Source organism: Macaca nemestrina, chromosome 6 (assembly GCF_043159975.1).
Source record: "Macaca nemestrina isolate mMacNem1 chromosome 6, mMacNem.hap1, whole genome shotgun sequence".
Lineage (NCBI taxonomy): Eukaryota > Metazoa > Chordata > Mammalia > Primates > Cercopithecidae > Macaca > Macaca nemestrina.
In genome coordinates this window covers 87,327,356-87,355,061 of record NC_092130.1, presented here as the reverse complement: position 1 = coordinate 87,355,061, position 27,706 = coordinate 87,327,356, and the positions used below count along the sequence as shown (strand labels likewise).

The following is a 27,706-nucleotide window of genomic DNA, read 5'->3' as shown; positions in this document are numbered from 1 at the left end:
CATTTACCCTGGATTCATATCCTAAGTCAGAACTACATCTTAAATTTCACTAAAATTACCTCCATCTCAACTACATTTTTCCCCTTTAAACCTTTCATACTTCATTCTTGTGGGGTAAATTCTAAAAGGTTTTAAAAAATCTTTTGAAGTGACTACTTGCTCGGCATATCTTTGAGAAAATATTCATTCCTCCAACTTTCCATTAACATTTCCTAAGGTGTTACTCTATATCCCCAGCTGTCCTCCATTTAGATCTGCTTCAGATCAGTTGTTCTCATATTTTCCTTTAATCTGGTCTAATGAAGAGTCCTTATTGTAATCCCACCCTTTCTTCCGAATAACCAGATTCTTAAATAACTCACTAGAGAATCAGACTTGTATGTATTCAATTAACTATTGGTATCTCCTCCTAGTAATATTTCAGGCACCTTAAATATTCAAACATTTATTGAAGAGCCTCAGTATGTTCAAACTGAATCCATCTGTATATGTTCTAAGCTGTTCCTTCTCCATTCTGTTCATCAGCTCCACAAATGGCACTACCAGCCATCTAACTGCTCAGTCTATAAGCCTAAGTGTTTAACACCTCCTCCTTCATCCTCCCCTTACATTTATTCATCAAGTCCCTCAAGCTCATATTGGGATATCTCCATATCCCCATACTATGCAGTCATAAAAAAGGATGAGTTCGTGTCCCTTCTAGGGACGTGGAAGCAGCTGGAAACCATCATTCTCAGCAAACTATCGCAAGAACAGAAAACCAAATACCGCATGTTCTCATTCATAGGTGGGAATTGAACAATGAGATCACTTGCACACAGGAAGGGGAACATCACACACCGGGTCCTATTGTGGGGAGGGGACAGGGGGGAGGGATAGCATTAGGAGATATACCTAATGTAAATGACGAGTTAACGGGTACAGCACACCAACATGGCACATGTATACATAAGTAACAAACCTGCACGTTGTACACATGTGCCCTAGAACTTAAAGTATAATAAATAAATAAATAAAGATGCTGAGGGAGAGGGAGAGTGAGATGCAAAACTGGAAATTAAAGGACTATTAGTAACCTATACTAGCAGACAAACTAATTACAAAAGATGGTCTAAGTATAAGATGAGAAATTTTAACCAGACATTCTTAATTTATGGGGCATAATTCTTTTGGCTGACTGATGAAGTTGATGGACTCTTCTCAGAATAATGTTTTTAAAACAAAAATAAGATATAGGACGACAAACCAATTATATTGGAACAAAGTTGTGCAACTTTACCAAATTTATGATATAATGTACATTCTTCCTTATTAATTCATTTTAAATATAACTATACTATATATGAGAACATATGTGATTTCTATCTGTGACAAAGTCACAAGACTGTTAATATTACTATTTTTATGCCTCCATTTATAGTTAAAAGAAATTTAGGTTAGAGGTTAGTAAAATAAAAGATGTGATTTCTATTCCATGCAAGCCATCTAGATTAACAGACCCCAACCCTTAAATCCTATCATCCCAATCCCCTGTACAAGAGACCCCGGCCTAAACAGCACCACTTATATACTACAGATCCTTTCCACAATATTATTTGCCCTGGACCAAAAGGAAAAAAAACGGTCTGATCCGCATCATTTCCGTGATGCACACTATTGAGAGCACTGCTCTAGATTCATTTCCTGACTACATAAATGTATATGATTTTAACTTAAATACAGGATATATTCAGATGATTTGATGTAAAACAACAGAGCCCAGTTTTTTCTGTTTCTGTTAATAATACCAACATCCATGTTTCAAAACCAAGAAGAGTGAAGAGTCCATGGTTCTTGAACTCAGGCATTCAGTATAACAGGCCTCTAGGTAAGGAATTCCACTAGCTTTTATCTTTTCTTGTTTCTTTCTCACTCTGTTAAAGTAAATATTTATAACAAACAATCTCAAAGGCAAATAGTAATGTCTGAATTACTTTGTGCTGATCTTTATTAGAACAATCAAGGAAACACATTAAAGTTCACACATCTAAGGTAGACCAATAGATGAAAATAAAAAGGTTAGCAATACATATCAGTAAGCCAGACAAAAAAGCAAGTTATAAATCAGACATTGTACATGTAAATAATAAATTTCCTATAAATTATTTATCCTACCTTTAAAAAAGTACTCATTAAAAATAGGGATTGGGGGAAAAATCAGGTAGACTGAGAAAATTTTATCATGTCTCAGAGTAGCCTTTGCTATGCCATCTGAAAGCTTAAAAGTAATTTGTGAGAGAGATAATATCAGCAACTACATTATAGATTAACACTATGCCTCTTTATATTTTTTCAAAAGAAGATAATTATTCTCTACAATGATAGCAGAAGTAAAATGATACTATTTTCACCACTTTCCTTTTACCTTTACACATGGAGAGTTTTAACAATTTAACAAGACAAGTCTTTGTTGAGCTAGAAAAAGACAATTCTATTGAACATAATGATGTAAGTTCTACTGGGAACTACTATTGTAAGAAAGATAGGCTATCTTAAGTAAAAAGATACTCTTTCAAAACCACTGCCATTGAGGGAGGAGAGGTAGGGAACAGTTTTCTCCAATCTTCCTGTTTCTACCATGAGTAAAAAAAAAAAAAAAAAAAAAAAAAATAGCACAATAAATTCAGTTAGATTTCAACTCAGAGTCATAATAAAGTTACTAGTATTTGGACATCTGGAAATGCCTTCTCATTATAAACAACTAGACAACTGTATAAAATGTATTAAATTGTTTCAGGTAGGGGAAAACAAGCAGTATAGATCTATGATCCTTGAAAGAAGGAAAACAAAGGAGATAAGCCCCATAAACATGTTGGCTTTCTGCCTGAAGGCAGTATCTGCGCTCAAACAGAATACTGTGACCTTGCTACATTGAGAAGAGGTCCGAGTTGAGGGAAACTGTAAAGCACAATACAATTGAAAAGGGATTTATGCAGAAAAATAACTCTAGAAAGTTTCCCTAAGAGTTCCTTTAAGTCTCTGGCTGAATACTAAGCTTTATATGCATAAGGTGAAACTGCAGGAGACTAGATAAAGAGAACTACAGGAGAAAACTTACTGGACAGCTCAAAGCTGAACAATTCCCAGAGCTCATATAGGGAATAGGAGTCAGTTGAGTTGCAACTACCCAGACTGCAAAGGCCTCATGGAATACTCATATTCAGTAGTGACCTGAAAAAGGCCACAACTCATAAGAGAGCTAAACTATCCCTAGAATGATCAGGCTGCTTATAAGAAACTTACCTGCTGCCAAAATAAAGTTCAACATTTGTTAAAAGGGAGACAACAATATTCAGACATTCATCAACATAGTATTTACAATGACCACCGTCCAATACAAATTTCTAGAGAAATTCACAGAAACAGGAAAACGTGATTCGTAACCAGGAAAAATATCATCAATAAAAACAAACCTAGAAGTGACAGAGATTATGAAATTAGGAGACAAGAATATTAAGCCCCCTATTACAAAAGTGTTCAATCACATAGAGTAAAATATAAGCATAATGAGAAAAGAAACAGATTAAAAAAATAAAAAATGGAATTGCCAAGAACTGGAAAAAAAATACATTTGAGATAAGCAATATAGGATAGATTTAACTGTAGATTACATGCTACAGAAGAATAGATAAGCAAATGTGCAAATATAGCAATAAAGCTACCTCAAATAAAAGATTGGCAAGACTGAAACAATGAACACTGCTTCAGTAACCAGTGGGACAATGACAATAAGTTTAACACACATGTAATTAGAATACAGGAAGTGTGGATGGGAGAAGAGATAAAATATTTGACGATATAAGGGTAGATCATTTTCCAGATTTGATAAAAACTATAAGGCCACAGATCCAAGAAGCTCAACAAGCAGAATAACCAGGAAGAAAAGAACTCTAAGGCACATTCATAATCAAATCACTGAAAATCATTGATAAAGAAAAAAAATCTTAAAAGCAGCCAGAGAAAAACAACACATTACACAGAGGGTAACAAAGGTAAGAAATACGACTCCTCAACAGAAATAATATAAGCCAGAAGAAAATGGACCATCACTTTAAAAGTAACCCAAGAAAAAACAATAATCCCATCACCTGGAACTCTACATACATTCAAATTATCCTTCAAAAATGAAGCAAGATAAAGACCATTCCAGATACACAAAAGCCAAGAAAATTAATTGCCAGCAGACTGGTAAGACAAATATTACAGAAAGTTCTTTAAGCTAAAGAAAATGATTCCAGATGGAAACCCAGATATAGAGAGAAGTAGAAATACAACGTTATAAGGCTCTCACATTATATGTGAAGTGGCATCATTTTCTATGAAGATAAACTGTGATAAGTTAAAGATACATATTGTAAACCCCCTAGCAACCATCAGTAAAGTAAAACAAAGAAGTATAGCTCATAAGCCAAAACAGGATGTTAAGTGGATTACAACCAAATATACTATATATTCAATTAGATTTATCACTTTTAGCTAAAAATCTTTCTTATGAGTAACATGATGAACTTCTACTGAAGGATGTAATATACACCAGCCCTTTGCCTATTTCTTTTCACTCAAACATTAATTATACAGTTTTGCCATGTACATACAAAAACTAAAGCATCTCAGAATACTGATATTCCGAAAATTCAACAATTACCATTCTGCCAAAAAAGCAATTGTTTTCTACTTAGATAAAATACAAAATTTTTGACAAATCTAAATGATAGTTTTTAGCAGTCAGATCGGACTATATCAAAAGAATGGTAATTCTAAAATTTAAATTAAGATTCAGAGGTATAAATCTTTTCTCAAAGTGTGAATTAAAAATAAAACATAAAACTATTAATTACTAATACAATTCAAGACATTTCAAAAATAGATTTCATTCCAGAAAAGACCTAACAGGAAAAAAATTGTCTTTATTTCTAAAATCCATACAAGAAATAAAAACACCTTTCCAGGGATCTGCACACGATTTTAGAAAGTAAACTCTGAAGGCTTATGAATTAATGAACACATGCGAAGGAGATTACTTGTCAATAAAAGACTTCTTAAACTGAATAAAATGTACCTGCCATTTTTACATCATAGTATTTTGGCTCAATGAAGCAAACAAACACAAAATTTACCTTAAATATATAATATGTAACTTCAGTGATCTCTGAAAGCTATTTTATTATATAAAATATTTTGCTTTGGAGAGCTTCACCAGCTGGTACCATTTGCCCAGAGAGACAGCTGTTTTTTTAGTTTCCCTATCTCAGCATGTTTCCAACTGTCAGTTCTAACTATATGCAATCCCATAGTGACAGAAGACTTTAAGAGAAATGGCTCATTAACTCGAATCTACGAAGTCCACTCTCTTCAGTGAATTCAAATTAAACCCACAGACAGGCTAGCTCATAACAGAATTCCCCACACATTTTTGTTGTTATTCTTTTGCACTGTAGACTCAAAGTAAAATATTTGCGTCATCCACTATAAAATCTTTTGCTCAACCCTATAAATGCACTGACATAATAGATGGTGGTAGAGGTGGATCCCCAAAAATTTTGAATTATAGAGCTATTTTATAAAATAACTTCCAAAAAAGGAATTTCCTTTGCAATGTAAATGGCTTACAACTTTACAGAAATCAGTTTAGATAATAAAGCTCAAATTTAAAATGTACAATGGGCTGTTAGAAAATTTCCAGTAAGAGCTCTGAGACTGACCATGCAGACCTGTAATAATCACATGAGATGATATATATTAAGTATTATATATATTTATATTTATGTTTAAATAAATATTTAAAAGATTCAAAAAAAGAAAATCAGTTTTCTAGTGTATTTTTTCTTGTAAATAAATCATAAAGAATTATAACAAAATAAGTATGGGCCACCTGAGGCAAGCACATATTGTATATCTCTATATCAAGGGCATATCACTGAATGATAATCACAGTCATTTGAGCAACAAGAACTGTTGTATACTGTTGGTGGGAATGAAAAATTGGTGTGGCCAATATGAAAAACAGTATAGAGGTTCCTCAAAAAAATTAAAGACAGAATTACTAAGCGATCCAGCAATCCCTTTTCTGGGTATATATCCAAAAGAACTGAAACCAGAATCTCAGAGAGACATCTGCACTCCCAAGCTCATTCCAGCATTACGCACAATAGCCAAGATACGTAAATAACCTAAATGTCCATCGATGGCTGAATAAAGAAAGAAAATTTGGTTCACACACACAATGAAATGGTTTTCAACCTTAAAAAAAAGGAAATCCTACCATATTTGAAGACATATATGAACCTGGAGGATATTATGCTAAGGGAAACAGGCCAGTCACAGAATGACAAATACTGTATCATTTCACTTACATGAGGCATCTAAAATAGTCAAACTCACAGAAACAGAGTAGAATGGTGGCTGCCATGAGTTGTAGGAAAGAAGAAATGGAAAGCTGGTGTTCAATGGGTACATATAGTTGACCCTTGAACAACACAATTTTAAACTGTATAGGTTCACTTATACACAGATTTTTTTCAATAAATATATTGGTAAATATTTGGAGACCTGACAATTTGAAAAAAACTTACAGAGAAACCACACAGCCTAAGACATATTAAAAAAAAAAAAAATTAAGAAGCCTGGCCAACATGGCAAAACCCCTGTCTCTACAAAAAAATAGAAAAAAATTAGCCAAGTGTGGTGGCCCATGCCTGTATTCCCAGCTACTTATTTTACGAGGCTGAGGCAGGAGAACCGCTTGAACCTGAGAGGCAGAGGTTGCAGTGAGCTGAGATGGCACCATGGCTCTCCAGCCTGGGTGAGAGAGCAAGACCCTGTCTCAAAAAAATAAACAAATAAGAAAAAGGTATATATAAAAGGATAAAATATATGTAGATTCTAGTCTATTTTTATCATTTACTACCATAAAATATACAAAACAAAATTATAGAAAGTTAAAATTATCAAAACTTACCACACAAATACGGAATGTACATGGCACCATTCAAAGTTTAGAGAAATGTAAATAAAAGTAAAAGTGCAGTATTAAATCATAACTGCATAAACTCACTTTAGTACATACTGCAGTACTGTAATAATTTTGTAGCCACTTCCTGTTGGTATTGCGGTAAGCTCACGTGTTGTGAGTATCCACTTAAAATGTCATATGATGCTAATCATCTCCATGTGTGAGCAGATCATCTCTACAGTAAACTTCGTATCACAGTAAACAGTGATCTCTCAAGGTTCTCACATATTTTTCATCATGTTCAGTGCAATACTGTAAACCTTGAATAATACCATGGGACCCATACAAAGTGCAATTAGTGATGCTGGAAGTGTTCCCAAGAAGCAGAGAAGTCATAACATTACAAGAAAAAGTTTAATTGCTAAATATGTTACTATAGTTTCATGTCTGCAGCTGTGGTTGACTGCCATCTGAGAAAGGTGATTCATCTTGTAAAGAAATAACAAACGACTGTTTATTTTATTGGTAAGGCTCCCAATCAAGAGAAGGCTAATAGCTAAGTTTTAGGGGAATCAAGTTATAGGCAGATTTTCAACTACGCAAGGAGTCAGCACCCTAACTCCTGTGTTGTTCAAGGGTCAACTGTAGTTTGTTATACAAGATGAGTAAGCTCTACACAACTGCCGTACAACATTGTGCCTACTGTTAACAATACTGTATTGTGCACTTAAAAGTTTGACAAGAGGGTAGATCTCACGTTACGTGTTCTTACCATAATAATATAATATAATGAAATTTCATAGCCCTGTCCCAAATCATCACAAAAACAAAACTTGCGGAAACTAAAAGAAACTTCAGGAGAAATATAATATTGGGTATGCAGAAGTCACAAAATATGGCCCCTTCTTCATTTTCTTCCAAATACTTTCCCCTAAATATTATAGAAGCATAGAACTTGAAGGTGATCAAATATATGGAGACTAAGTCTCTTCTTTGTTGACTACAGGAACATTTTTTTTTTCCAAAATTGCCAACCACATCACTTTTGATATTACTCAGAAACTATCACTAATTAGGAAAGATGTGAAAGTTTTGGTATAATATATATTAACTATATGCCCATATCTATATCTGTCCACCTACATATATACATACACACATACATACACATGTACAAGTATACATCCATACATACTCTAAGACATTAAACAGGTTTCTGTCCTTACAAAAATAAATTAGCAACTGTTTCTCCACAGATATACATTGGGTTTTGAAAATCACATAAATACGGACAAATAGTTTTGTAAAATTATTAGAAAAATGAACAGGGGGTTTTTTGAACTTATGGGCAGTGCATTGTTTACTGACCTCAGGGTTGTGTGAGAATGCAGACAATCAGAGTGTTATACTGATTTGTGAGATTATTCAGTGCACTGCAGCATCCCAAATAAACCTTTATTGGTTCACAAATCCAAGTCAGAATTCTTGCATTGGTCCCTATAATATGTCAAACAAAGATCATCCTGCATTCAGGCAACGACTTAAATTCTTCTATAATCACTGAACTCCAATGTTATATACTACCTTAGGTCCCCAAAAATAAACTGCTTCCCTAAAATTAGATGTTCTCATTTCAATAATATTTTTATTCAAACAATTGATGCCTTGAAAATGTTCCTCATTTACCAAAACATAAATTTGCTGTTATATTCTAGGAAATAATTATGATCTCTGAGATACTTAATAATGTCCTGTTTAAAAGCAAGACAAGAACAATTCTTAACCTTCTACTGTAAGTCTTCTACTCTGATTACAGCAATGAATATGCCATTGCTCAATGTGAAGTATAATTCTTGTTCTCTGCCAGGTAGTTGGTTCAATCAACAAATATTTATTGAGAAGTAGGTGTGTGCTAGCCATTAATCCAGGAATTAGGATTATAGAATAGAAAGGACAGGTGTCTGCTCTCAGGAGACAGGTAATTAAAAGTAAACAAATAAATTTAATAGTTGCTTACCTCAGAGACTACATTAATTCCTCACTAAAACTTTCACCTCTAGTTTCTGCATGCCAAGTGAATTTGCCAGCTGCTTTTACTTCTCAGTTATCAATATGCTATGATTTTATTTAATATTTCCATCAAATCACCATCACTAAATATAAGTTGTTTGAGCACCTTGTGAGCCTCCAAAGAATATCTAGCTAAGCTAAACCAGGTTTTAGTAAACAAATATTTTATCTGTACACTGGCTATGTCCCTCAGTAGATTATAACATTAGCATAGCACTAAGACAATTGTTCTAGGAACTGGATGAGAAACGTCCAGATGAATACTGAATATTTCTTCCAAGAACTCAGTATACCCTCAACTAGTTATTCTGTATTCAATAAGATATTTCAGGATCCTAAGCAAAGCTAGAAGGTATACATGATCTTTGCGAATAATGTAGTCTACATACTTCTTAGCAATCGAAACTCACATTTAACCTTAGATTTAAAAAACCTAGTGCCTATAAACATTTTCATAAACTGGTCTTCCCTCTTTAAAATGCATCAGTTGTAACTCCTGGAAAAAGCTATGGCTGTATAAGGAGTTCAAATACCTCTACAATGTATGACTTACTAACTCAAGATTTGATAACCTCATGTATCAATTATCCTGTCTCAGATTACTTCATCTGTAGAAATAAGCCAAACACAACTTTCTGCACTGTAAACATCTTGAAATCAACTGCTAGTCCATGAATTATACTAGTGTTTGTTAAGGCATTCCATCCAACTTTGAACACTGCTATATTGACCCTCACATACTCATTTTGAATAAATTAACTTCCAGAATTCTGTCTAAATTCCTTGCCACAAAACAAAGTAATCAGAATCCCACTGTCCTGATCAAACAGTTCACAAATGCCCCCCAAAAGATTCCCATAGTATATGTGTGTCTACACACACACACACACACACACACACAGAAATACGTGGATGCATGAGTGCATTCACAAAGGAAAAAGAGGTTCAAGGAACAACTTGTGCAGTCTCTCCTGTAAAAATCAGAAAGGAACTGACAAATTCATGAAGAGGAATAAAATAAAGAGTGTAATGAGAAGGCCCATCTGCACATGACATAATAGCCAAACAAGATTTTTTAAAATATTTTTCCTTTAATTTAACAAAATGTTCTTAAAACCTAGAGAGTATTGAGATGGGGATGGGGGGTAGAAGGAGTATCAATTAGCACATACTTTGGAAGTCAAATATAGTTTATCTTTATTTGTAATAGAATTTATCCTAATTTTCACCTCGATTATTTCCAAAATTCCAATCAACTTTGATAAATGAAAGAAGGAAATAAAAAGATGTATAAATTTAGAATACATCCATCCTTCTTCTGGCTCATATCAGATATATTTGTAAAATATTTGTATGTAAAAACAAACTACATACATTGCAAACCACAGTTCATGCAAATTATACTTTGCATTAAATATTTACCTGAATAAAGATTTTTTTTTTCTGGAGCATAGAAAGATGGTAAAGGTTTAGTATAAAAGGACATTGGCTCAGAACATCATACCAGATGAACATAAAAGGTTAATTTTAATAATCAAATTCATAATTCATCTAATCTAGGAAATGCCAAGAATAGTTTAAAGAGATATTCCATTTAACATGAACTAATGCACCAACTGTCAGTAACAGTGAGGATGACTAAATGATTCTGAAATACAATATGCTTGTGTTTAATGACATCAATAGACCTGTAGGAAATTCACAATAGATTATTTGCCCAGTTACTGTAATGCTTATAAAACCATTACTAGGCTACAAATCTCATTCTACTTTTAGAACTGACCATGATCCAAGAAAAGAAAAAGAAATAGCATAAAACATATTATTCTTTTCTTAGACAGGTACATTTCAGTGCAAATACAATTTTAAGAATGTTATGCTTTGTTTCTGGCACAGAAAAACATCTCTAAGCATTATTCATATTATTTCTCTCCCCTAAAGTTAACATACTTTAATGCCATATGGGCACAAATTTACTTCTGTTCATTTAAACTTGTAATTAAACTTTATAACATAGAAAACTGCTAAAGTAAAATAATCTCATTCCACTGAAAGGCATTTTTTTTTTTTTCTAAAATAACATGGGTGATGTGCCAAATGGCTGGGGTGGTAGCTCATTATACCTTCAGAGAGAATCCAAGTTTGAGGCTTATCTTGGGTTCTCACACGTAGCAGCAAAACCTTGGAGTATTATCAAGGGTTACAAAGGGCAGATCAAATAAATGTCTGTATTCAGTGAATCCATTCAGAGAAGCACTAGTTGTTCAGTAATCTAATAAGCAATGCACTAGTAATCTATTGATGAATGCATCTTATTGTAATTTTATTAAATAACAGAGCCCACATATCTAAAATATTCAAACTATTTCACAAGAAGCCTTGTCCTGCCCAGAAAATGTTTCTTTTTTTAAGTTTTTTTAGACCAGTTTTAGGTTCACAGCAAAATCGAGAGGAAGGTACAGAGATTTCTCATGTACACCCTGACCCCACACATGAACAGCCTCCCTCATTATCAACAGCCTCTTCCAGAGTGGTACATTGACTACAATTGATGATAAGCCTATATTGAGACATCATAATCACCCGAAGCTCATAGTTACCTTAGGGTTCAACCTTGGTGGTGTACTTTCTGTGAGTTTGGACAAATATATAATGACATGTATCCATGATTACAGTACCATACAGAGTATTTTTACTCCTTAAAAATCCTCTATGTTCTGCCTATTCATCCCTCTTTGCCTCCAACCCCAATTTTACTCTTCACTATAGCTTTGCCTTTTCCAAAATACCATATATTTGGAACCATACAGTAGGTAGCTTGTTCAATTTGGCTTTTTTCGCTTAGAAATATATGGTTAAGATTCCTCCATGTCTTTTCATGGCTCAGTTTGACAGTTCATTTCTTTTTAGCACTGAATAATATTCCATTGTCTGGATGGACCACAATTTATTTATCCATTCGTCTACTGAAGACCATCTTGGATGCTTCCAAGTTTTGGCAGTTATGAATAAATCTACCATAAACATCCATGTGCAGGTTTTCATGTGGACATAAGTTTCAACTCCTTTGGTTAAATACCAAAAAGTGTGATTGCTGGATTGTATGGTGAGAGTATGTTTAGTTTTATAAGAGCCAAACTCTCTTCCAATGTGGCTGAAACATTTTGCATTCCTACCAGCAATAAATGAGAGTTCCTATTGCTCCACATCCTGGCCAGCATTTGGTGTTGTCAGTGTTTTGGATTTTGGCCATTCTAATAGATATGTAGTGGTATCTCATTGTTGTTTTAATTTGCATTTCCCTGATGACATATGATATGGAACATCTTTTCATATGTTTATTTTCCATCTGCATAGCTTCTTTAGTGAGGTGTCTGTTGACATCTTTGGCTCATTTTTAAAATGGATTGTTATTGTTGAGTAGTTTTAAGAGATCTTTGTTATTTTCAGTAACAGTTCTTTATTAGACATTCTATTGCAATTTTTTTCTCTCAGTTTGTGACTTGTATTCTCATTCTCTTAACTTTTTTTTTGTAAAAGTTTCAAATTTTAATAAGGTCCAGCTTCTTCTTTCTTTCTTTCATGGATTATACCTTTGGTGTTGCATCTAAAAAGTCATCAACATACCCAAGGTCATAGAGTTTTCTCCTCTGTTATTTTCTAGAATTTTTATAGTTTTGCACTTTGCTTTTAGGTCCATGATCCATTTTGAGTTAATTTCTGTGAAAGGTATAAGGTCTGTGACTGAATTCATTTTTTTTGCACATGAACATCCAGTTGTTCCAGCAAATTGATTTAAAAGATTATCACTGCTCCACTGTATTGCCATTGATCCTCTATCAAAAATCAGTTGACCATGTTTATGTAGGTCTATCTCTGGGCTTTCTATTCTATTCCATTGTTCTATCTGTCTGTTACTTAGCCAATATCACATCATCTTCATTACTGTAGATTTATAGTAAGTCTTTAAGTTGAGTATTATCAGTCCTCCAGCTTGGTTTTTCTTCAATATTGTGTTGGCTATTCTGGGTCTTTTGCCTCCTCATATACACTTTAGAATCAGTTTCTTAATATCCACAAAATAACTTGCTGTGATTTTTATTGGAATTGCAATGAATCTATAGACTAAGTTGGGAAGAAGTGAAATCATGACAATATTTAAGCTTCCTATCCATGAATATGGTATATCTATTCATTTAGTTCTTTGGTTTCTTTCATGATAATTTTGTAGTTTTCCTCAAGTAGCTTTGTACAAATTTCGTTTCTGATAATAATTTGTGGAAATTTTCAGTCATTATTACTTCAAATATTTCCAGTATTCCTTTCTCTCTCTTCTGTCTGTCCCATTATGTGTATTTACATCATTTGTAGTTGCCCCATGGTCCTTAGAAATGCTGTTCTTTTATTTTTCAGAATTTGTTCTTTTTGCTTTTTAGTTTTGGGGGTTTCAACTGATATATCCATAAGCTCAGAGATTCTTTCCTCAGTCATGTCCAGTCCACTAATACACTGATCAAAGGCATTCATTTCTACACAGTGACTTTGATTTCTAACTTTTTTTTGTTCTTTCTTCGAATTTCCATCTTTTTGCTTACATTACCCATCTGTTCTTGCATAATGTCCATTTATCCATTAAAGCCCACAACATATTAATCATGGTTGTTTAAAATTCTCAGTCTGGTAATTCTAACATCCCTGCCACATCTGGTTCTGATGCTTGCTTATGTCTCATCAAATTGTTTTTAGTGCCTTATTAGTATAACTTGTAACTTTCTGATAACCAAACATGATGTACATGGTAAAAGGAATTGCTATAAATAGGCCTTTAGTAATGTGATGGCAAAGTGTGCTGGGAGGGGAATGGTTCTCTGATTAGGTCTCAGTTTTTTAGTGTACTTATACCTCTGGACTATGAGCTTCACAGCTGTTTCCCAGGTTTTTCTTCCCCTCTTAGGTGGGAGAGAATGGCTAGGGTGGGTTGGAGTTGAATATTTCCCTTCTTATAGATGAGAGGCTAGAGCTGATTGAAGTTGTGTATTTCCCTTCCCCCAAATTAGTTAGGCTCTGATAATACCCCAACAAGTTAGGCTTGGTTAACTAATTTCCCCTGAGGGCAGACCTTGTTAAGAAAAACAGAAAGCTCTGGCATATTTCAAAAATGGCTCCTTTTCTCCTCCCCCTCCTGAAACACACAAGGAATATTTTTCTGATATTTACTATGAGAACTTGGTTGAGCTCTTGGAGGTAAAACACACAAAAGTAGAGGGAGAAGCCATATCCAGGTCCCTCTAGAGTTTTTAACTCTTACACTTGTCTGCACTGAGTCTCTCATAAAGTCATCAAATATAGTTCAGGTTTTTTTACGCCAGCACTCATTCCCTTGGTGATGTCTGTGCATGATTTTCTGCTCCAGTAAGTTTGATTCTTTGTATTCACCTGTTGATCTCTCCAACTTTGGGGTTAGCAATTTGCCCTGTGACCTCATTTCTTTTAGGAATCTAAAAAGCCTCATTGCTTTAAAAGTTTTTTATGCTTTTTATTTATTTTTAGGACAGAATAGTAACTTCCAAACTTCTCAAATGCTGGACTAGAAGTCTCTTTCTTTTTTTTTTTTTTTTAAAGTCAACTCTTAAAATAATAGTATATCATTCTGTAACTAAAAGAAATAACTTATAAGATCCTGATTTATAAGAAATCACAAAACTAATATATTTTCAAAGAAGCAAGCAGCAGGATCGAGTCAGCATCTCAGACATCCTAAACATACACTCATAAAGTGGGTAGATAAGAAGATAAGGCATCCCCAATTATAGTAGGAAGGACAAAGAAAGATTTCTAAGGATTCAGACAGCAATATGGAAAAAAACAGGAGACATAAAGCAACATTCTCCATAGTATCTTTACAATCAACAGTGCTAAATTTTACTCCATATTTGGAGAGTTTGTATAATATTATTACAGCGTCTAAATTATTCAAAATTAATAACCATATGCAAATTCCAGCTATTGGCACCATGACAAGCCAAAATATAAACAACTTCAAAAGCAGAAAATAAATACTTCCTTTTCTGAAACCAAAATACAGTCATGTATTCAATTACATTAGTCAATTTGATAGAGTATCAACAAAAAACCTATGGCTAAGATTATATTTAATGGCAAAAGACTAAATGTTTTATTCTTAAATTGGAAACAAAAGAGATTTGTACTTTTACCACTCTTATGCAACATACTGCTAGAAGTTCTAGCCAGTAAAATAAGACAACAAAAGGAAATCAAAAACATACAAATCAGAAACATAGAATTAAAACTATCCTTATTTGTAGATGATCAGGTTGTGTACATAGGATATCCCAAAGAATCTACCAAGAAAAAAAAATAGAATCCTAGAACAAACTGAGTGCAGCAAGAAGTGCAGGATACAAGATAAACTTACTATAAGAAAAATCAATTCTATTTCCATACACTAGCAACAAAAACACATTGCATTTTAAAATATATTTACAATCAATTACAAAATGAAATATTTAGACATAAAATTAATGAAATGTATAAAGACTTGTACACCAAGAACTATAAAATGCTGATGGAAAAAAATCAAAGACAGAAATAAACGTAAAGACATAACGTGTTCGTGGATATAAAGCTCAAACATAATCAACATGTCAATTCTCTGTAAATTGGTAAGTTAATGAAGCTCCTACTGAAATCTCAGCAAGATTTTGGTAGATATAAATGATTATTTTAAAAATTTATATGGAAAGAAAAAGGAATTAGAAGAAAGCAATTATGAAAAAGTAAAACAAAGTGAGAGAAATTAGTTAATCCAATTTCAAGACTTGTAACTAGAGCAATTGAAACTATGTGGTACTGGTAGAACAACAGAGAAACAGATCAGTAGAATATAATTAAAAATTCAGAAGCAGACACACATATATATGCCCAACTAATTTTTGCCAAAGCTGTAAGAGCAATTCAATGAAGGAAAGATAGCCTTTTCAAGCCTTTTCAATACACAGTGCTGGAGCAACTGGATAGCTATAAGCAAAAAAAAAAAAAAAAAAAAATGAACCTCAGCCTAAGTCTCTCATCGTACGTAAAAATTAACTCAGAATAAATTTAAATGTGAAGCAAACTATAAAACTTCTAGAAAAATGTAAAAGAAAATCTTCAGGATCTAGGACTAGGCAGATTTCACACCAAAATCATGATCCATTAAAAAAAATTGATAAATTAGACTGCATTAGAATTAAAAACTTTTGCTGTGTGAAAGACCTGTTAAGAGGAGAAAGACAAGTTATAGGCTGGGAGAATACACAATCAATTCTCATTATTCAAGGTAGTTATGGTCTATCAATTCCCCATGAATACTGAATTAGCAAATACTGAAATACAGGTTCCTACAAGCCTCTAGTAACATTTTCATCAACAAATCAATATATTACTTGTTTTATTTGTGTTCCTATTTAAAGTTACCCTATTTAATATATATTATTGATTCTTTAACATTGAACTCATGGCCAACAGTACAATAACTTATGCCAAAACAAAGCTTATCTAATATACATATTTTATTCTTGCCCTGGAAACAAGGCAAGGCCTATCACCACTTTCTTGTACTTAGGAATACTACCCAGCACCTCAACACTACACTTAGGAGCCATTTTAAGCAGTAAAATCACCAAAAAAAAAAAAAAAAAAAAAAAAAAAGCACAAAAATGCAGAAAAAAAAAAGGTGGCACAAAACAATCTGCAAAAGAGACATGTTCACAGTATGAAAAACTGAAACAAATAGGCAGAGTATCATCTTATTTGACCTCAATTGGGAAGGTACAATTTGGAAGACTCAAATTTTTTGCTTGTGTGTGTGTGTGTGTGTGTGTGTGTGTGTGTGTTTTGTTTTGTTTTGTTTTGAGACAGTCTTCCTCTGTCACTCAGGCTGGAGTGCAGTGGCATGATCTCGGCTTACTGTAACCTCTGCCTTTTGGGTTCAAGCAATTCTCTTGCCTCAGTCCCCTGAGTAGCTGGGACTACAGGCACGTGCCACCAGGCCCAACTAATTTTCTTTTTGTATTTTAATAGAGATGGGGTTTCACCATATTGCCCAGGGTGGTCTTGAACTCCTGAGCTCAAGCAATCCAGCCAACTTGGCCTCCCAAAGTGCTGGGATTACAGGTGTGCACCACCGCGCCTGGCCCACTCTGCGCATATCTACAAATGACTGAAAAAGCACTACAAGTATTGATTTTGGCATTTCAAACAAATTTTAGCAAGCAGGCAAATTTGCAAAATAATGAGCATCCACTGTATTTGCAAACCACCTATCTGTAAAAGAACTAGTATCTATAATACATAAAGAGCTCTTAAATTTAACAGTAAAACCCCAAACAATTCAATTAGAAAATAACCAAAAGACATTGAGAGATCTCACTGAATAGGACACACAGGTGTTGAGTAAGCACATGAAAAGATGTCTCTATCATTAGCCATTAGTGAAATGCAAATTCAAACCATAATGAAACATCACTACACATTTGTCAAAATGACTGAAAAAACATTGTGACAACAACAAATGATGGTGAGGATGTAGCCAAGCTGGATAATCCATACACTGCTGGTGGGAATGTAAAATGGTACAGACACTCTGGAAAACACTTTGGCAGTTTCTTAAAAAATTAAACATGCAACTACCATACAACTAGCAATTACACTCGGACATTTATCCCAGATAAATATACTCTTAGCCTGACATAATAACCTGTACATAAACATTTATAGCAACATTATTATAATAACCCAAAACTGGAAACAACTCAGATATCCATCAAGCTGGTGAATGTTAGAACAAACTTTGATACATCCCTACCATCTAATCATGCTCAGCAATATAAAAGAACAAATACTGGAACATGAAACATCCTGGATGAATCTTATGCTGAGTAAAAACAGCCAATCCCAAATGGTTACACACTCACTCCATAACTCCATTTATATAACACTACTGAAATAATAAAATCATAAATTAGAGAAAAGATTAATGGTTGCGAGAGGTTGAGGAGAGGGTTGAGACAGGCAGAAGTGCTGTGGCCATAAAAGGACAATATAAGAGATCCTTGTGATGATGGAGATGTTCTATATCTTGATTATATCAATTTCAACATTCTGGATATGATATTATACCATCAGTTTGCAAGATGCTAGCACTGGGGAAACAGGATAAAGATCCACAAGCAGTCTCTACATTATTTCTTACAACTGCACGTGTATGACTATCTCAACTTAGAAGGCTAAATGAAAACAGTGAAATGCAGTCAGATTTTCAACTATATTTACCAGTAAATCGTATTTTTTCTTATAGTGGAAATTTCTAAGTCATGGTACTAATATTCTTTATTTTAATTCATACAAATCTAATGTGAGCTAAAAGAAGAGTATACATTTTTTAAAGGCTACTAGGATACATTACAATGAAATAAAATATGAAATTGCTCATAAAATAAAAAGGTTTTACGCTTTCAGAGCAACAGCAATAACAAAGTATTTTATCACTGTTTCTTCCGCAACAAAGAAAATGAAAGTGTTAGCTATTTCCAAATTAAAACTAAAATCAAAAATCTTTTGGGTTTGAGTGCTAGTATAGCATTAATTTAGTTCTAAAGAATCTGATGTCACAAATCTGATTCAATTATAGAAACAACTATTGTTCTATTATCTTGCCACTGATTGCATCTCTAACAAATCGTATGACAAATGCATATCCCGTAAGACAAAGAGTCAGAAATTCTTCCCAAATCTATTTCTCCTTCCAGAAAAAGAAATCAAGTAGAAAAGAGTAAAATGATCTATAGATTTTAGATTGGGACCACTATCTTTATTTGTAACATATCACCAGGAACCACACATGTCATTAAGAAAAAAATTAACCCATCTCTTATTTCTAAATAGTATGACAACAATATATGTTAGCTGGTAAAGATTAAAAGTATAAAATGGAAAGAAAAGCAATAGTTGCAATAAAAAATTTAACATTTGTGCCACAGAGAAATAATAAACTTACACAGTATCTTAGATTGATCTAGTTTAACCAACTCTCAAGAACTGTGAAAGGTCTGAGATTTTACTCTACTAGCAACCTAAGAAGTTAACATACTATTGTTTCAAGGATGTTAGCAAAAGACACAAGACTGGGCGTGGTGGCTTACATCTGTAATCCCAGCACTTTGGAAGGCCAGACCGAGGCGGGTAGATCACTTGAGGTCAGGAGTTCGAGACCAGTCTCGCCGGCATAGTGAAACCCTATCTCTACCAAAAATACAAAAAAATTAGCTGGGCATGGTAGTGCATGCCTGTATTCCCAGCTACTTGGGGGGCTGAGGCAAGAGAATGGCTTGAAACGAGGAGGCGGAGGTTGCAGTGAGCTGAGATGGCGCCACTGCACTCCAGGCTGGGTGACAGAGCAAGACTCTGTCTCAAAAAAGAAAAAAAAAAAAAAGACACAAGATTCATATGTCTGAAACAAATGACTTTATTAATAATAGCACAGCAAGCAACATAAGCATATCTGTGTCATTATCTCCCTGCAACTGTGTTGTTCCATGGAAGCAACACGATGGCCTAAATGATACCTGCACATGCAGAGTATTACATTATATTACAGAGAAAATGTAGATATAAGTATTAAATAATTAAACAAAGTATTACAAAATACAAAACAGATCTGTACTTTCTTTTTTAAAATAAAATACACAAAGACATTAAATATAAGCCTACATTCACACCACACCAAAGATTCAGTACTTATGTTCACTGTAAGCTAAGTCTGGCCAGAATCTACAAAGAGAGAAGCATTTCTCTATCAACTTTTATTCACTGGGGAGGCTGTAATTGCTATAAAGAACCTAACTTTAGAAGTCTAAGACATTAGTTGCAGAAATGGTAGAAGTATATGAGAAACAGGAATAAAAAGGATTAACAGTTCTAAGAATGTTATTAAAAAGAAAGACAGGCAATATAGCTCCACACAAGCTCACACTTTGCCAAAAGAAGTTCTCTGCTTCTCACATGTTAATATGCATATCAATCATCTGGAGACAGTATTAAATGTAGATTCTCATTCAGTAGGTCTGCGGTGAGGCCTGAGAGTGAACATTTCTAATAAGTTGCCAGGTATTGTACATACTGCTGTGAGTACATACACTTTGAGTAGCAAGTGTTAGAAGACTTTCGATGAGTGTCAAATCAGACAGACTATGCAAAGTCTGTGAAGAATTATACTCTAAATTTGTTCAGCAGATTTTAACATTTTCTACCACAGAAGAAAAAGTTATATATACTACATACAATTTGTGGCTAATAATAATTAGAAATTTTACTTTCAAGTAACAACTCTAAATAAATCCATATGATTATATGTTCTATATAATATATCTGTATGCTTTTCTTCACACGAAAATATTTGGAGCATATTGGTCCTCAAGACTATCTTAATGTAGTTCTTAATTATCTTCTGGTATATGATCTATGTATAAAGGTAGTACTGATTCCAACTTCAATTAACCAATTTAGCTCACAATGTGCTCTTCCTGCTGCTAGTATTAAGAATAAACCTAAATATATAATTCATTTCTTGGCACTTTTTAAAAGGTCTTTTGATAACATTTTAGCAATATGTAGGTTTCTGTACAAGTTCAAAGAATAAACTCATTTTAACAGGGCTGTGAAAACTTACATTTTGAGAATAAACTAACGTGATTTCTGGAAAGAAATGTCAAGATTATGTATTAAGTATTATGTCTCAAAATTAGATTAGTTTTTATAAATCCTTAATCACAAGAAATATGACTTTCAGAGAATAATGGCAAACGCATCTGCTCACATTCAAAAACTTTGGCCTCAAATTATTTAGAATAGTAATAAAGGATATTATTCAGAATCAAGCATTTATATACAAAAAAATGTAATATTTACAAGTATAGCCCAGAACAGTCATTCACTGTAAAAAGAACAGCCCCGACCTGCTTTCTCCAAAGAATGGACCAATATATCAATAATTCATCCTCATCAGCATTATTTCTTTCTGTGAATTTGCTGCTCAAAGTTCCCCAGTGTAAGAAGAGAAGTCTGCATAAAAAGACCCTGAAAACTCATCAAACATAAAAATCTCACCCTGATACCAACCCTCTAAAATAAAAATTAGGGATGAATCTTATCTTATATAGAATTAATATTAAAATTTCCAAATAACACATTATTTTTTATCATATTAAAACCACAGCCATTTTAAAGAAAGCGCTAAAATTTACAATCACATTAGTGTAATTTCTCCAGTGTGATCTTTGCAACCGTGTTTTTGAATTCACCACTAAAGCCATTTGGGCCTAGAGCTTTCTTTGAGAAAAAAATTTTAAGCATTTTTAAAGTAAATATATAAGGTGATTCGGGTTATCTATAGCATTATTTGAGTGAGATTTTGTGGTGTGTGTTTTTCAAGTCATTTGTCCATTATATCCAAGTTGTTGAACTTGTCAGTATAAAGTTATTCATAAAATTCTCTACTATTGTTTGATATCTATGAGATATGTAGTGATTCTCTCGTACCTAAAAATTGTCAATTTGCATCTTTGGTCTTTTTTTTTAATCCGATTAGTCTGGCTAGCGGTTTTATAAATTTTAATGATAACACTGAAGAACCAGCTTTTGATGATTTTATTAATTTTTCTTTATTGCATTGCTCTCTTCTATTTAATGGAATTCTGCTGTTACCTTCATCATTTCTTTCTTCAGCTTACTTTGGATTTACTTTGCTCTTCTTTATGTAATTTCTTAAGGTGGAAGGTTAGGTCACACCAATCTTAAACCTTTCCACTTTTTTAATACAAAACTTTAAAGCTACAAATTTTCCTGCAAGCATTGTTTTAGCTGTATACCATAAGTTTTGATATACTGCATTTTTATTTTCAGTAAATTTTAAGTATTTTCTAATTTTCCTTGGAATTTCTTCTTTGACTGATAATTTAGAATCACTTTGCTTAGCTTTAAACAATAAAATTGGAGATTTTCCAAATAGCTCTCTAACTGAGATAGCATATTGTGTATAGTCAGAGAACATACATTTTATGACTTTAATCCTTTTGAGGTTTGTATTACGGCCCAGAATATGGTCTCATGGTAAAAGTGGAGAACTTTTCTTTCTGAAGCTTCAGCTCAAACTTTTCTTACCTTAGCTTCAAGCAATTGATGCTTTCCCAAGATCATCAGAAAAATAATAATGCCTTTTCATCATTTATAGTGTTACCTTGAAGGGATCTCTAAACTACGATCAAGTTCTCAGGAGCCTTCTCATTTACAGTCTATATAAATCTAAGAATACATTTTACCTTACCCTCAATTTCACTTTCCTTGGATTGTAGGGGTTTTCTTTTTCTATTATTACACAAAATATAGAACCACCAAAAAGTATAATTATTATTATTTCAATGGTAGGTTTTTCTATTTTACATAAAAACATACATACCTGAAGGCACAAAAGGAACATTAAAACAACTAAAAAAGTTAATAGTGGGTTGAGTGTAGAATGTGTCAGAGGAAAATGATGCTACACAGGTCAGCTGAGGCCTGTGAGCCATATTAAGGAACCTAAGTCATTGAGAAATACAAGATAACAAAATCTGTCATTCTGGAACCTCATTTTGGTTTCAGAGTACAACTGGCAAAAAGCACACTTGAGCAAGGGAGATGAGTCAGGAGAACTCCAACAGAGCACCTTTACTCATCTCCATGTGACTAAATCTAAAGACATCATTACTCCTTCCTTTGTTAGATATTCTTCACATGGCTTTAAAGACCCGGTAGTCTCATGGTTCTTCTCCCATCTCAATGGACTGTTCTTTTTGGTCCCCATTGCTGATTTCTCATCTCCTCTTCTTAATGATGAAGTGCTCCTGGGCCTAGTGCTTGGATTTTTTCTCTATATATTCTCATTCCTTTATTCAAGTCATCCTCACCAATGGCTTAAAAATTTTTTCCAAAGCACTATTACCATCTAATCACGATGTCTTTTACTTACTTATTTTGTTTATTACCTGTCTTCCCTTTCCCACAAGAATGTAATCTCTGTGAGGGAAGGGATGTTTGTATGTTTTGTTAATTATGCGCTCTCAGAACCTAGAATACTGCTTGGTAGAGAGTAGGCAGCCAACAAACACGTTAATAACTAAATGAAAGAATCAGCAAAGGAAAGAAGCCTGGACTAAAATGGATGCAACATGGGCAAAAAAGATTAAAAGAATAACCAATAGGTAATGTAGAAAGATTGGCTAGCTCTACAGATTGAGGGAAAGAAGGAACTCAAGCTTAACTCCCTGGTAGCTGGTGTGAGTGGAGTAGAAAAACGATAAATTCGGTTTTGCACATGTAGAGTGTGAGGCACTGAATAAAATGCTCAAGTGAAGATGTCTAGTCCAGAGCAGAAAGAGAAAGGTTGTAGATACATATTTAGAGTCAAGTAGCACAGACATGGTATTAAACATTATGAGAGTGAATTCATTTACCAAAGGAAATTGGACACTGATAAAAAAAAAAAAAAAGTAAAAAGACCTAGAAATGAGCGCCAACAAATTAAAGGGTAGACAACAGTTAAAAAATAAAAAAAGATAAGGCAAAGACATGGAAAATGAGTGTTCAGATAGGTAAAAGGAAAACCAGAGACTAGTGTGACATGAGAGAATACTTAAGATAACATATTAAGAAGGAAAAAGTTACAGTGTTAAATATTGCTAAGTGAGAATAATAATCCTAAAAACATTAAGATGGGGCCGGGCGCAGTGGCTCACACCTGTAATCCCAACACTTTGGGAGGCCGATGCCGGCAGATCACGAGGTCAGGAGATCAAGACCATCCTGGCTATCACAGTGATACCCCATCTCAACTAAAAAAAAAAATTAGCCAGGCATGGTGGTGGGCACCTGTAGTCCCAGCTACTCTGGAGGCTGAGGCAGGATAACCGCATGAACCTGTGAGGTGGGGCTTGCAGTGAGCGGAGATCGTGCCACTGCACTCCAGCCTGGGCGACAGAGTGAGACTCTGTCTCAAAAATAAATAAATAAATAAAAACATTAAGATGGGAGGATAACATCAGCGATTGTGACAGGAGCATTTTGTGTTTTTTCTCTTACTCTTGCACCTGTGCCTCTGCCATGAAAACATGCCAAGGTTAAGCTGCTGGAGGATGAGACAACTGGAACAGAGCTGAGTTGCCCGCACTGTGCTGGCCAAGGCCATGCTAAATCAGCAGAACCTCTGTCAACTGCCAGGTGTATCAGGCAGCGAGTCAAGACCAGAACTGTCCAGCCATAGCCAGTCTAACCTGCTAACCCACGGGCTTATGAGCAAAATAAATGCTTACTGTTTTTTTTGTTTTGTTTTTAATGAAAAGACTGTTATCAAACAAAATTCTGCCTCATGTGCTAGGAGCCAATACTATAACACTGGGTTTTTTGAGAAAAGAAAAGTTTTATATTGCAAATCTCCTCACAAGGAGACAGGAGAATCAAGCTCAAATCTGTCTCCTTGTGCCAGCTTTAAGGCAGTAATTTTATTAGAAAAGGGCTACAGGGTAGATACTGGCATAGCAGTGATTGGTGGAAAGAAAGGGGATGTCTGGAAAGTCTCAGGCATGTGCAGTTATCTCTTCATGACTTCTCATAGGTCCCACGTGCAAATTCTGCGGGAGTTAGTAAGAAACACACGATGAAAATTCAGTCTGTGACACAAGCAAACTCGTTTTGCAGAAAGTCTAGTTGGTCATATTGGTTCCAACTGATTTCAACCAGTTTTTAAATCTCATAAGCAGAGGGAGTTTCAGTAAGTTGTTTTTTTTCTTGAGACAGAGTCTCGCTCTGTCACCCAGGCTGGAATGCAGTGGCGCAATCTCAGCTCACTGCAACCTCCGCCTCCTGGGTTCAAGCAATTCTCTGCCTCAGCCTCCTGAGTAGCTGGGATTACAGGTGCCCGCCACTACCTCCAGCTAATATTTGTATTTTTAGTGGAGACAGGGTTTCACCATCTTGGCCAGGCTGGTCTTGAACTCCTGACCTCGTGATCCACCCACCTTGGCCTCCCAAAGTGCTGGGATGACAGGTGTGAGCCACCGTGCCCAGCCAGGAAGTTGTTTCTTTATCTGCCATCCTGTAAACTCAAGAATTTCTGTTAGTTACTGGTTTCTTTAACTCTTTGGGGCATGATTTCACTTGTGCATATTTAAATGTGGACGAGAAAAAGCCAATACAGAAAATACAATGAAAGATGAAGAGAGCAGATAATTTACAGAAGATGGGTCACAGCATAATAGTACGTGCCAAAATAGGAAAAAAGGGAAAAAGGGACATAGGTATCCAGTTCTAAGATGGTGGAATATAAAGAAGTTAGTGTCACTCTCCCCTACAGAAAAACAAAAACAAATACACAGCACTGAGATTATCACTCTTTTAGCATACCCGGTTAATACTGGCTGAAGGGCAAACTTATGTGTCTCTTGTTTTACAGTACCAGTCATGGGAAACATTCCCCATCAGATACCATATGCATTCCAGTAATAAATTCAGGTAAAGGATACTTCACATAACATCTGTTCATACATTCTAATTATCATCCAAACTTTTATCTTAATCCCATCACCCATAACATTCCCATATCTTTCCAAACTGAGTTTTATAAAAATGTTTGGAATTGGGCTTCTGTATTAAGGAGTCTCAGAAATTTTCTTCTTCACCTCGGGTGACATCACACTACCTGACTTCAAACTATACTACAAAGCTACAGTAACCAAAACAGCATGGTACTGGTACCAAAACAGATATTTAGACCAATGGAACAGAACAGAGGTCTCAGAAATAACATCACACATCTACAACCATCTGATCTTTGACAAACATGACAAAAACAAGCAATGGGGAAAGGATTCCTTATTTAATACATGGTGTTGGGAAAACTGACTGGTCATATGCAGAAAACTGAAACTGGACCCCTTCCTTGAACCCTATACAAAAATTAACTCAAGATGGATTAAAGATTTAAATGTAAGACCTAAAACCATAAAAACCCTAGGCAATACTTTTCAGGACATAGGCATGGGCAAAGACTTTATGACTAAAACAACAAAAGCAATGGCAATAAAAGCAAAAAATTGACAAATGGGATCTACTTAAACTAAAGAGTTTCTGCACAGCAATAGAAACTATCATCAGAGTGAAGAGGCAACCTACAGAATGGGAAAAAGTTTCTGCAATCTATCCATCTGACAAAGAGCTAATATCCAGAATCTACAAGGAACTTAAACAAACTCACAAGAAAAAAAACAAGCAATCCCATCAAAGAGTGGGAGAAGGTTATGAACAGACACTTCTCAAAAGACGACATTTATGCGGCCAACAAACGTATGGAAAAAAGCGCATCATCACTGGCCATTAGAGAAATGCAAATCAAATGATACCATCTCACACCAGTTAGAATGGCAATCATTAAGAAGTCAGGAAACAACAGATCCTGGAGAGGATGTGGAGAAATAGGAACGCTTTTACACTGCTGGTGGAGTGTAAACTAGCTTAACCATTGTGAAAGACAGTGTGGCAATTCCTCAAGGATCTAGAACCAAAAATACCATTTGACCCAGCAATCCCATTACTGGTACCCAAAGGATTATAAATCATTCTACTCTAAAGACACATGCACACATATGTTTATTGCAGTACTATCACAATAGCAAAGACTTGGAACCAACCCAGATGGCAATTAATGATAGACAGCATAAAGAAAATGTCACATATATACACCATGGAATGCTATGTAGCCATAAAAAAGGATGAGTTCATGTCCTTTGGAAGGACATGGATGAAGCTGGAAACCATCATTCTCAGCAAACTAACACCGGAACAGAAAACCAAACACTGCATGTTCTCACTCATAAGTGGGAGTTGAACAATGAGAACACATGGACACAGGGAGGGGAACATCACACACTGAGGCCTGTCGGGGATGGGGGGCTAGGGGAGGGATAGCATTAGGAGAAATAACTAACGTAGATGATGGGTTGATGAGTGCAACAAACCACCATGGCACATGTATACCTATGTAACAAACCTGCACGTTCTGCACATGTATGCCAGAACTTAAAGTGTAATAATAATAAAAATGGTGACATACATGATTAACAGTGGTGGTTGGTAAACTGAGCAAGGATCCAAGGGCCTGCCCAAACGTGTAAGTCTAGATAATTTCCTTGGTAGGAGTCACTGCCGCTACCTCACAGGCTACTAAAGATAAATGGCTGTGCCTTCCTACTCTGGAAATTACACAAGAAACCTAACACTTAGTTGGGTGGTTGTGATTAGAGAGGGTACATATTGTAGATCTGATAATATTGCTAACTCCTATCCATAAAGCTATGTGAAAGAAGGTCATATTTAAATAGAGGTCTGAACCACAACAGGCTATGTCTGAACTACAAAAGGCCAGAGGAAAACAATCAATACCTTTGGGTTCTTATGATCCGCATTTAGATATGACTTTGGAAGTGTCTACACACTAAAACTTACAGCAAAAGCCCATGATTGCTGTCCAGCATTGACTGCTGGGATTTTAGACAAGGA

At 34.7% G+C, this 27,706-nt stretch overlaps 1 protein-coding gene across 21 annotated transcripts in view; it reads right to left on the bottom strand.

Annotated features, from left to right (window-relative positions):
- ARB2A (ARB2 cotranscriptional regulator A) overlaps positions 1–27,706 on the bottom strand; it is a 481,957-nt gene that overhangs the window by 369,667 nt on the left and 84,584 nt on the right. The gene's annotated exons all lie outside the window — the stretch shown is intronic.